This window comes from Rattus norvegicus, chromosome 4, assembly GCF_036323735.1.
Source record: "Rattus norvegicus strain BN/NHsdMcwi chromosome 4, GRCr8, whole genome shotgun sequence".
Classification (NCBI taxonomy): Eukaryota; Metazoa; Chordata; class Mammalia; order Rodentia; family Muridae; genus Rattus; species Rattus norvegicus.
In genome coordinates, this window is record NC_086022.1 from 54732013 (window position 1) to 54745328 (window position 13316).

The window sequence follows — 13316 nt, forward strand, 5'->3', positions numbered from 1 at the left end:
TTTTTGTAAAAGTAACTCTTATTCATTAATTTTAGTGTGTGTGTTTGTGCGTGTGTCTGTGAGTATACCGCACATGAGAGCAGTGTGTAAGGTTACCAGATGGCATCAGATCTTCTAGGATTGGAGATAAGACATGAGAGCCACCCACATGACTGCTGGGGAACCAATTTGTCACTTTTGGAAGAGCACCAAGTGCTCTTACTCACTGCAGCCGTCTCTCAGTCCAAAATATGACGTGTTTTAGAGCTGGCTATTTTTATGAACAGCAAAATTTATAATACTATATATCACTTGATCTTTATTTTGCTATAAAAACAAACAGAAAATAAACAATATGAGGACTAGAAAGGGTATTTCCTTATTGTAGCAACATTCTCTTTATTTTGTAGTGAACTATATCTGTTATAGAATATCTTCTGATAAAAGTCATTTTTTTTAAAGAAAAGCTGACTATTCTTTAGAAACCTCTTTCATGGAGTAAAATAGTTTTTTTCTTTACAATGATTTTCATGCAATACATTTTTGTTATAGTCTTTCCCTTCACCCCACTCCTCCTGGATCCTTCCACTTCCTTCTTTACAATCAGTTAAAAGTATTTCCTGGGTTAATTCTACTTTGATATTATACTACAAATCAATATGAAATTAACTGTATGGTGACACTTTGCTTCTTATTGATTATATACACCATTTTCTAGGAAGATATTTAGCCATCAATTTAGGAAATAAGTATGTCATATTTTGTCAATGATACCTAAATAAATTTTGCTTAATCTTTTTTCTTAATATATGTACCTGCGCAATGTCAAACAAGAGGAGCTATGAAATGATACCAAAAATCTAATAGAGAAAGTTTTGCTCACATGCAGTTTACAGGTGTTACAAGATCATGGACTTAATAAATCTTTTTTATTACAGTTATATTGCAATTTAAGACATCTTTTTCAGAGAAGATAGAAGTAGAATAGTCTTTATGAGTTAATAGCTTAATGATATGAGAATTATACATTCAGTTAGGTTAATTTAGTAGCAATAACTCCATTATTCTATTGTCTCTATTCTACGTCATTATTTCACATACCCAGAAGACAGGTTTATGAGTGTTCTTACAGCAAAAAAAAAAAAGGGCAAATATTTATGTTTGTACATGTGTTAATCACCCATACTTGATTTTCAGGAAATATGTACACACATTGTCTACATGTTATATTGTACCTCACACATAAGTGAAGTAATTATGTGTCAGCAAAGAGAATCTTCAGTATATATTGCTGCTTTCAAATGCCAATTAATATCATAGGCCTATGTCTTCTTGCTGGGTGAGAGCAACAGCAACAATGCAAGGCAAGGCTTTTCCTTCCTTGTATCGAAGGCATTTATATATACCCTGTGTTGTTTGTTTGTATGAGTCCAAAAGAAGACATTTATATATACCCTGTATTGTTTGTTTGTATGAGTTCAAAACCTTACAGTAAAAAGAGCTTCAATCTAAATGACACATACGTGTGTGTGCTTGTAAATATGCATAGGAGATCTATACAAAATACAGGAAGTTGACTGACCTCAATGACTCAGTGTTTTTATCTGAAACTTGGTGCTGATAAAAATGAAACCGAGCTGGTAGTTTTGAATCTTTTTTTTTTTCCATCTTTATTAACTTGGGTGTTTCTTATTTACATTTCAATTGTTTTTCCCTTTCCCAGTTTCCAGGCCAACATCCCCCTAATCCCCTCCCAGTCCCCTTCTCTATGGGTGTTCCCCTCCTCTTCCTCACCCCATTATCACCCTCCTCCCAACAATCAAGTTCACTGGGGGTTCAGTCTTGGCAGGACCGAGGGCTTCCCCTTCCACTGGTGCTCTTACTAGGATATTCATTGCTACCTATGAGGTCAGAGTCCACGGTCAGTCCATGTATAGTCTTTAGGTAGTGGCTTAATCCCTGGAAGCTCTGGTTGCTTGGCATTGTTGTTCATAAGGGATCTCGAGCCCCTTCAAGCTCTTTCGGTCCTTTCTCTGATTTCTTCAACCGGTGTCCCATTCTCAGTTCAGTGTTTTGCTGTTGGCATTCACCTACGTATTTGCCATATTCTGGCTGTGTATCTTAGGAGAGAGTTACATCCGGCTCCTGTTGGTCTGCACTTCTTTGCTTCATCCATCTTATCTAGTTTGGTGGCTGTATATGTATGGGCCACATGTGGGGCAGGCTCTGAATGGGTGTTCCTTCTGCCTCTGTTCTAAACTTTGCCTCCCTATTCCCTCCCAAGGGTATTCTTGTTCCCCTCTTAAAGAAGGAGTGAGGCATTTGCATTTTGGTCATCCTTCTTGAGTTTCATGTGTTCTGTGGATCTAGGGTAATTCGAACATTTGGGCTAATATCTACTTATCAATGAGGGCATACAATGTGGGTTTTTCTGTGATTGGGTTATGTACAAAGAAACAGGAGGATGCTAGTGTGTGTAGAACTAGTATCTCTTAATTGTCAAAACTGTCCAAGCACTAAGCATACATAAGATGGCATCCCATGGGTATGGTGACACCTATGAAGCATTGGGAAAGGAAGCTTGCCCACCCACTTCTGCTTATCTTATCTTATTAATGCCATTGTTTCACTGCAAAACACATTGGCAATCCCTTTGACCTCTTCTGGACAATTCCACCATTTTCTACTCATTAGATACATGAGTAACAAGGAGTGGTGATTTTTAAACCTAGCTCTAGGGAGCTCTTTAATGCTTTGTGAAGCTCCATGATAATAAGTCATCAAGGCGGCAGGTGCTGAGAACTCTGGAGAACACAAACTAGGGCAGAGCAGCACAAAGGGGATTTAAACGGTTGATGTTTATAGTCTGTGAAATTAAGAGTGATATGTTCAATCTCATTTGTCTATAAATGAACAAAAGAAAATCAAATTGTCATTAAGCTGCTTAAGATAATCAAATAAAAAGGCCTTACATTTAATAATTACACAAATTCATAGATATTTGGGTTACATTAACAACATATGAAATATGAAGGTTCATAGGTGGTTTCAGCACAATAGACAACTTTCCAGAGTAAAACGACATAGCTTTGCTGTATTTGAGCTATCGCAGAAAAACTATATGCATATTTCAAAACATACCTCCTACAAACATAAGAATATTAGCAATAAATAACATTATAATGCTGCTTCTAAAAGAATCTCTGTTTACACATAGTTTTTGTTTGTTTGTCTGTCCGTTTTGGCTCATAGTCAGAAACAAGAAACTGTCATTGAAACTGAGCAGTACCATCTCATCTAGTGGTATTACTACTTGGAGGGCAGGACCTAATAGTACAATGATGTGTAGGAAATGTCGTTCAAAACTTAGCGTTCTCGCATTTAAAATAAGAACCAAGGGTGACAGTCCCATGTACAGAGGTTGGTTCCTCCTGACTTCAGTGATTCTGAGATATTTGCTTAGTGTCAAACAGTTGTAGTTTCTAACAGACCAATGAATGAGATATAAAGGAAAAGTAATTAATTGTGATTTGAGGACAATTTTATTAAAGTTTAAAAGGAATATTCCAGGTCAAGCAAACAAACTCTTGACAGCTCCCCAGAAGAAAGCAAAGAGATGTAAACAGACAAGCTGTTTGTTTAGCCGGCAGGACAGTCAGCCTCTGGAGGCAGGAAGCCAGGTGGCTTAGGAAAGGGCTTTAAGAGAAAGAATAAGAGAAAAATATTAGGGTTCAAGAAGAGACAGAAATAAAAAAGGGTTAAATTTTCCTGAGCAATTCAGACAACTGGGCAGACTTCCAAAGCTGCATGCCTGTGGTTGGGCAAAACATTGACCAAATAGAGTTTATATTTGTTGATTTCATTAGAGTGACTTCAAACTAGATTAAAATTTGGAGAAACTTGGTTCTGTTTTCTTAGAGTTGCAGGCTGCAAGGATGATCTGTCACTCGAGTGACAGTGACTGCCAACAAGCTTTAATGTTTGACAAGTGCCAGTAGGTATAAGACATGGCGACTGTATTTCATTATGTTGTCATCCCGAGTGCAAACACCCAGAGCAACACACCGTTGTAATAATTTAATTGCTTCTTAAAGTATTATGCTATCTAAGCACACCTATTAGTAACTTTAATTTACTGAGGCTCATTTTTCTGAAAAATGTTGTAAGAAAATCCTGAAACAGAAAAATATTAATTTCTATCCATTGAAAATTAAGAAGAGCCCAGTGTACACTATGAGCTACAAAATTAAATATCATAGCATGATACCCCCAAGGGTGTTTTAGTGGCACATATTCTCTAGTGATAATCAACAGCTAGCTAATTGGATTTAAGACCCATTCAGTGAGAAGGAAATCCTGCCTAATACTGGAAACGTAGCCAACTATCCAGGCTAGTAATCTTAGAGAAGAACCTACAACCACCAAGTTAGAAAGCAATCACCATCTTTAGCTGCATTCTTATCCCAAGAGATAAGTATAGTCCTTGCCCCTCATCAAGGAATCTTCCTTTTGCAGACACAATGACAGAAAACCGCTATCAATCAAAATGTAACCTTGAGAGCCCAGTCCTCCCCAGTGCATACAGCAACAAAACAGCTCTCATATCTAAGTTCCAGGGAACATTATGGAGGAGGTAATATTGTAGGAGCCAGAGAACCCGGGAGTTTGCTGTGGTTATGCCTCTTAGAAATGTCAGAAGCTATGCCCATAATGTTTTACCAACACGACTACCTAAATATGAGGTGAACAAAGGCAAGAGCCTTAGACCTGTCGAACTGGATGGGGGAATTCCCACAGGGCATCAACTCTACACAGAGAACTATAGGCAACTAAGAAGTGAAGAGTAGGAGAAATAGTCTTTCCTAGGGAAGAGCACACCAATAGTACCAAGGTGTTAGAAAAGAAAGATATTTGTTTACTTTTTCTTTATATCTTTCCATTACTAAGTAAAGAACTATTATACTGTTTGTCACTCAGCAAATATTTCAGAGTCACTGGTTAGAAAGCCTCACAGAGAAGCCATCAATAATTTGTCAATGGATCTGTTTTCACTGGTTCATGGACTCCTATTTCAACAGGGAGAATCTTAAAGTTTTGAGAGACATTTCATACACTTCATTTTACTATCAAGTCCTACCCTACCCTACAACCATCAGTACAACTAAATATGATGGCATGGTTCAATTTAGATGATAGTTCTTTGCTTCTGAATAGGAAACCATTATCCAGTATTAAATGTTCAGTCCTGTAAACATACAAACAAGTTATAGGTTACAGAGTAGAAAGTTGTTTTTAAGTATATAGGAATATTTATGTATGCATACATACATTATATATGCATGTAACAATAATTAATGGAAAAGAAGTTGAATTTGAAAGGGACCAGGGAAAGGTATATAGGAAGGCTAGCAGGAAGAAAAGGAAAGGGAAAATGATGTAATTCAGGATGTAGAGACAGGCAGATCTGAATATCAGACCACCCTGGTCTAGAGAGTGAGTTCCAGGGCAGCCAGGGCTAAACAGAAACCCCGTCTCAAACAACTAAAACAATCCTTCCACTAATTCTTCCATAGGCATCACTGACCTTAGTCCAATGGTTGCCTGTTAATATTTGCATCTGTCTCAGTCAACTGCTGGTGCTGGTGGTGGGGACAAGGTGAGGGTGGGTGAGCATGTGAAGGAGGTGGGAGGGTGGGTGGGGGAACACTCTCTCAGAAGCAAAGGGGAGGGGGAATGTGGTGAAGAACTCTGGGAGGGGGAGTAGGAAGGGAGCAACATTTGAGATATAAATTCATAAAATAATTTAATTTAAAAAAGCAATACAACAAACAAAAACCAATCAAAAATGGATAAATAGAACTGACTTTTGTTTGTGGACATTTGTGGACACCAACATTGCTTATCTAAGGCTTTTAATCCTAACATTTATAGGAAGAGACTGGTGGATTTCTGCAAGATCTAGGCCAGACTGGTTTAAACAGTAAATTCCAGATGAGGCAAAACTTCCTATTGATACCTTGCATCAAGATAACAAAAAATGGGTGAAGTGTGTTTCTACCTCCGCCTCTCAGTGGCCAGTCCTTTAACTAAGGTACATGGACGCTTGTAAACAGTCTGGTGTGTATATTTGTAAAATTGTTGGAGTTGTGGGATGATTCTTATCTTAAAATAGTCACGTTTTGAATAATTCAGACTAATATGCAAATTAAGTAGGAGAAAATCATTACAACAATCAAACTCAAGTTCATATTGAGTTTGTAACAATCTAATGGAAGATGTATTTGCAATAAAATGCTAGTACTGGACGGAGACGGAGAAAACCATGGGAGGACAGTGAGTAAATTCTTATGTGAATGTGTACTGTTAACACACAGGACCAATCCAAGGATCTCCAGTGCCTTAGCCCCATGGGAGTTGGAAACCCTTCCCCAGTTAAGGCTTAGAAGGACAGCAACACCTTCCTTTGATCCCTGTACAGATGTTGACAGTGTGTGCAGAAAATTTCCATTATAAACTTCTCCCCACAGTTGTTTTTAGCCTGAATACTCTTCCTCTACAAAGACTGCTTCTACATCAGTTATCTAAACAAGCCACCTTGCTTGTTTGTAAGCAATCACTCTAGCTTCTGGTCCAGCTCTTTGCAATAACCTGACTTCCCTGTTCAATTTTAGGGTGTTGGAGCTTCTCCATCAATGCTTCTATACCTTCTCTGTGTCCGTTGGCTTCTCTCTGTCCATGTTTCTGTCCCTTTTTCATTCCTTTACTGGGCTGCTTAGGTAAATCCCTGAAGCTGTCGAGAACATGGCAGAGAAAGGGGTCTGGTGATGGGGAGAGAAATCCGTACCCATTTCAGTATATTTTAAACATACCAATGGAAAAAAAATACATCTAGGCTCCGCAAATGAGAGATGATTTTCATCATTTGTTTTTCTGAGTCTGGTTTAGTTTGTTAAATATGTTGGTTTTCTAGCTGCATGATTCTTCTACTATAGGACAGAATTTAGTATATGAAAAACTTAATAAAATAAAATCTCATTATGTATGTATGTATGTATGTATGTATGTATGTCATATTTTCTTTATCATTCATCTGTTTACAGACACCAGGTCTTTGAAGTTGTTTGATTGGTTAGTATTTACCTTGTAGATCATAGGTATTAATTCTTTGTCAGATGCACAGAGAGCAAAGATGTATTTTCATCTTCCTTTAAGCAGAACCAGACAAGCAGCTGCTGACAATCACTGGCCTTGTCTCCTGCCGCATCTTCTTTTTTTTTTTTTTTCTTTTTTTTTATTTTTTATTTTTTTTTTTGGTTCTTTTTTTTTTTTTTTTTTTTCCGGAGCTGGGGACCGAACCCAGGGCCTTGCGCTTCCTAGGCAAGCGCTCTACCACTGAGCTAAATCCCCAACCCCTTTTTTCTTTTTTATTAACTTGAGTATTTGTTATATACATTTCAAGTGTTATTCCCTTTCCCGGTTTCCGGACAAACATCACCCTCCCCCCTCCCCTTCCTTATGGGTGTTCCCCTCCCAAACCTCCCCCCATTGCCACCCTCCCCGCATAGTCTAGTTCACTGGGGGTTCAGTCTTAGCAGGACCCAGGGCTTCCCCTTCCACTGGTGCTCTTACTAGGATATTCATTGCTACCTATGGGGTCAGAGTCCAGGGTCAGTCCATGTATAGTCTTTAGGTAGTGGCTTAGTCCCTGGAAGCTCTGGTTGCTTGACATTGTTGTACTTTTGGGGTCTCGAGCACCTTCAAGCTCTTCCAGTTCTTTCTCTGATTCCTTCAACGGGGGACCTATTCTCAGTTCAGTGGTTTGCTGCTGGCATTCGCCTCTGTATTTGCTGTATTCTGGCTGTGTCTCTCAGGAGCGATCTACATCCGGCTCCTGTCGGTCTGCACTTCTTTGCTTCATCCATCTTGTCCAATTGGGTGGCTGTATATGTATGGGCCACCTGTGGGGCAGGCTCTGAATGGGTGTTCCTTCAGTCTCTGTTTTAATCTTTGCCTCTCCCTTCCCTGCCAAGGGTATTCTTTTTCCTCATTTAAAGAAGGAGTGAAGCATTCACATTTTGATCATCCGTCTTGAGTTTCATGTGTTCTAGGCATCTAGGGTAATTCAAGCATTTGGGCTAATAGCCACTTATCAATGAGTGCATACCATGTATGTCTTTCTGTGAGTGGGTTAGCTCACTCAGGATGATATTTTCCAGTTCCAACCATTTGCCTACGAATTTCATAAACTCGTTGTTTTTGATAGCTGAGTAATATTCCATTGTGTAGATGTACCACATTTTCTGTATCCATTCCTCTGTTGAAGGGCATCTGGGTTCTTTCCAGTTTCTGGCTATTATAAATAAGGCTGCGATGAACATAGTGGAGCACGTGTCTCTTTTATATGTTGACCTGCCGCATCTTCTAATGTTGCCCTACGTCCTAGCTGACCTTTGACAACAGTGCAAAGTATTGCTCTCTAGAAAACTTCCGTTTAGTTTGGTGGTGAATTGTTGCTATTGTTATAAATCACGGCAAGTGAGGACAAATGTGGAATGTTAAATATTCTAGATTATAGTCCATTTCAATGTAGATGTTTCCCAAACATGCTGATATATAATTTCTTATTCATAGAGAAGCTTCCAATTTTCAGTAAAGAATGCTGTAGCACCAGTGGATATTAAGAAAATTACAATAAGTTTGAAGGACCATTTACATCACACATAGTTCTAGTTCCATGTTAATAAATGTGCTTTTCAGCAAAAAGAAACAATGCCTAATTGCATGTCTATTCTTCATCCTGGTCATATTTGGATCTGCTATTTAAATTCCTGTTTTTGCTAAATATATGGATTTCATTCAATAAATTCAACCTACTGTTGGTATCGAAAGGGGAAAGTAATCTGTCTTTCCAATTATCGAAAAGGAAAAAAGTTTACAGTAAAAAGTCAGTACTATAGGCATTCAGTCTGGCCTTCTTTGTTTTTTATTTTTTGTTTGTTTTCATTTTTTGTTTTGTTTTGTATTTTTTTGTGGACTGACCATTCAATTGAACAGCCTCAAAGCTTGAACAGAGAACGGTTTTCACATTTCTTCACAGGGGAAGTGTCAGTTTGCTTTATTGCATATGTAAACATGTAAATTAAGTAGGCAGTGCAAAAGTATACTTCCATTTATATTAAAAAGGGATGAAGTCCCATCAAAATTGTTTGTCAGTTATAGTGCTTCCTAAATGCTTAAAAATTATCCTTTCTATGTAAATAGCATAGAGAAAATATATACTGGCTAGACTGTGGACAGAGGCTGTAAAAGAATAGTTTCTGTAGTCATACTCAGCACCTGTCAGTGCCTTAAAAACCACACATCTATAATAAGAACTGAAAATGTATATGCTTTTGTGAAGATGTACAAGTGTTCATTTCTCTGGGAATATGGCCAAGAATGCAATTGCTAAGTCGGATGCTAACTGTGTGTGTTTACATTTAAAGTGCTAGGCTGTTTTCTTAAGTATCGATACCACTTTAAAATTTTAACAGTAATGTCTGAGAGGTTTGCACATCTCAGGCAGAAAACAGATCAGATGGTCTACATAAAAGTTTCCGGGACACAGAATAGTTGATGCAATATTTTATTCTGAAGATAGCTGCCTCTCATAGCCCTAATTGGCTATGCTAAGTAAGCTCAGGCAGAGGAGTTTAAGGAGAAGGAAAACAATAGCCCCACATTTAGAACGACTGCCAGAAAATTGTAGAGTCTCAGCACAGCTGATGTCAAACTACCCACATGACCTTACTGAAAAACAAACAAACAAACAAACAAACAAACAAAACATGGAAGACAAGTATAGGCAGGCCTCACAAGATGCATATGCCAATTCCCACACACTGCTACACATTCATGGACACACACACACAACATGCAATCACACGCATGTATTCTCACATACAAACTTAATCATATGTCCACAAAGGAATCACATATACATTCAATAACCCTCCATGAATATAGTTAGATGATGAAATAAAATGGTATCATGAGTTTAATTGCATAGTATCATATTCATATAAAGATATATAAGTGTAGATAATATATTTGGGAATAAACAGTTTATGTCAATGTAAAAGAATAAAAGAAATTGAACATTGATTTCACTTAGTGTTTATTTCGAGGTAGTTGGGTAGTGAGTAAATTTAGATTTTCTGATTGCTTTATTCAATAATTCCAATTTATGTCAATGATATATATATATATATATATATATACATTCCTTCAACTTTAAATATTATAATTATGATAGTTTTATGAACAATGTGAGACAAGTGGAGCAGAAATTTACTTCAGAAACACTGTTAATTATTCTAAATACAAATTTATAAATTCAAAGGATACATGGGGTAAATCAAAGGCAGTTCCAAGAGAGAATTTCTTTCCCTGTCTCAAAAAACGTATCAAAGGTTCTTCATGTGTACTCATGTTTATGAAAGGACAGAGTTAAACAGTCAGGCTTACTCTAAGACACTGTGCAAACTGGCAGTTTGGGAGACTAGGCCTAAGTTTCTGTTTCTCAGAACTGGAAAAGTTCAAAACAAGTCAATTCCAGAAAAACAAAAACCGGAAACAAAACAACAACAACAAAAAACCAACCAAACAAACAAAAAAAACCCTCCACCCCTCATACAGCCTTCATGGGCAGCCAATCAGGAACCTGCCCCATCACCTAGCTTGAGCCAAGAATAGTTAATCAGCAAAATTCTTGAAATCCTCTAGAGCCTTAATCAATCACAAAGATAACTATACCCCTGGAGATAGAACCAACCAACTAAGGGAAAGAAAGGTAAACTGTTACCCTAACAGGTTTTAAATTTACCTGCAAAGTACACACTTCTGTCTTCAATCCTGAAGTATGGTGGATCCTTGCATGCAGGTTCTCTGCAGAATACAATCTCTTTGCTGTGATAGTGTTTGAGTCTGAAGTATCATTTTTGCAAATTTTTGCAAGACAAGTCGTGGAGCATCATGACCTTGAAGGGAAATCAAGTCAGTGAGGTGATTGGAGTTTCTCTTTCATGCTTGCTATGACATGCATGACTTTCAGTGTCTCAGTTTCTTCAGGTCAATATCCCCATCATTAATGAGCTTGGATGAAAGCTTATGAGAAAGAGCTAATTTTTCAAAGTTCTCTCTCTGCTCTGTATTTTCTTCCTCGATGGTATCGTGTATCACAAAATTCCTGACATTGGCATTTGTAGAATAGTAACCTTAAAATTTATTGTCAAAATGCTGTGTATCACATTTTAAAGACCAATATCAGAAGGTAGATCTTTTCCTTGTATATGAACCATTAATTTTTCTCTCTTTATTCAACATATTATTTACAGCATGGCTGTTCAGTGAAAATTAGCATAATTAAGGGCAAATTAACTAGGAAATATAAGTAGTCACCAACATTCATTAATGCACTTTGTGAAGTATGCTTTATCGGAGTAAATTTACTACTTAAAAACCTTTGCTTTTCATGCTTCATTTGGTCCATACTTATTAGTGAAATATTTTTTATTTTTAATGGAATCCTGGAAACAGCTACTGGTATTATTCCACTACTAGAGTTAGCTCAGCAGTGAAGATACAGTATTCAAAACTATTTTTCCCAGAATTATTATTTGGCAGAGAGTATATATCAAAATACTGCTAAGGAGGTAGGACAGTAAATGCAAAAACAAGGGAGGTTTCCTCTTTGCTGTGTTTTGTACATGTTTTATGTATAGATATATAGATATTTTATTGATGATCTTTAGGTTATTACAAGGAGTGTTTGGAGCAGATACAACAACAAAGTCAATAGTGAACAGAGAGCCTGTGGTCACGTGAATAGATTCGTTGCCTTGATCTTTAGCTCCAAATGCCCGGTCCTACTTTGCCATAGTGAAAGCAAATGTACTTATTCATAAATACAGCAAGGCACAGGAACATGTGATTTTGTTGTAACAATAGTAACAATTAACACCTCAAAGTCTGGATGTAATTTGTGAGTCCACATTATCTCTGTTTACTGTAAAGATGACTCTGTCTCCATGTTAATACCATGGTGTATTGCCCATATTTCCTCTAACCATTTCCTCAGCACAACCAATCCCTGTTCCTTTGGTGTGTTCATGCTGAGAAATCATTTACAATTGCAAATTAATAAAGGAGCTGAGTAAGTTAAATATAGATAGGTTATAGACTTAGTTGACCTTATCGAGAAGATAAGAATGGAAAGAATTGTTAAAGGTTGAGCTTAATATTATAATGTCCTTTTCTATTCAATGGCAATGGATAACATTGTCAGTATATCTACTTCATATGCATGGCCTTAAACAGTTGCATTGTAAGCATGCCAGTTTGCCTTTATTCATCTTTATCTGGTGGTTTTATTCAAGATATGTGTCCTGCTGAAGCTGGAGTTGTTTTGGCTTATAATAAGAACCGACAAATTAAAATCCAACCGGGCACTCTCATCTATGACTGCAACTCAAGGTGCTGATGCAGACCTCATTGTCCCAATAGAATGGTACAAAAGGCACACAATATTCCCTGTGCATCTTTAGAACTAGCAGTGGCTGTGGCGGGGGTGTAAAAACCCTTGTGAAGATTAAAAGAATGAGTTTTGTCATGGAGTATGTTGGAGAGGTGATCACAAGTGAAGAGGCTGAGAGACGGGACAGCTCTATGACAACAAAGGGATCACCTACCTTTTTGATCTGGACTATGAGTCTGATGAGTTCACAGTGGATGCAACTCGATATGGAAATGTATCTCATTTTGCGATTCATAGTGGTGACCCAAATCTTCAGGTGTTTAGTGTTTTCATCGATAACCTTGATACTTGGCTTCCCAGGATAGCATTGTTCTCTACAAGGACCATAAAGGCTGGAGAAGAGCTGACTTTTGACTTTCAAATGAAATGTTCTGGAGGATTGTCTTCAGACTCTATTGACTACAGCCCTGACAAAGAAAAGGGTCAGAGCCCAACATAAATGTGGAGCTGAGATATGCAGAGGTTACCTCAACTGAAATTTCAGGAAGTGGAGCTCACACTGTTTTTTTGGTTTTTGTTGTTGTTGTTGTTGTTTGTTTGTTTTGTTTTGTTTTATTTTATTTTCTAGCAACTGAAAAAATATTTGGGACTCCTTTCTATTACCTATGTATTGTATTATATGATGTTAATGTACAATTCATGGCTCAAGATATTTGCCTAGTATATTACTATTGATTCTGAAAAGGACTGCAGGATCACATAAACAACATGGTGGTTACATGGGAAGTGAACTGTATAAACCACTTGCTTGAGAGTCGGAGTA

At 37.5% G+C, this 13316-nt stretch overlaps 1 pseudogene; it reads left to right on the plus strand.

Moving 5' to 3' along the window:
* Positions 1-12349: 12349 nt before the first annotated feature.
* Positions 12350-13029, plus strand: Suv39h2-ps1 (SUV39H2 histone lysine methyltransferase, pseudogene 1; annotated as a pseudogene).
* The last annotated feature ends 287 nt before the right edge of the window (positions 13030-13316 follow it).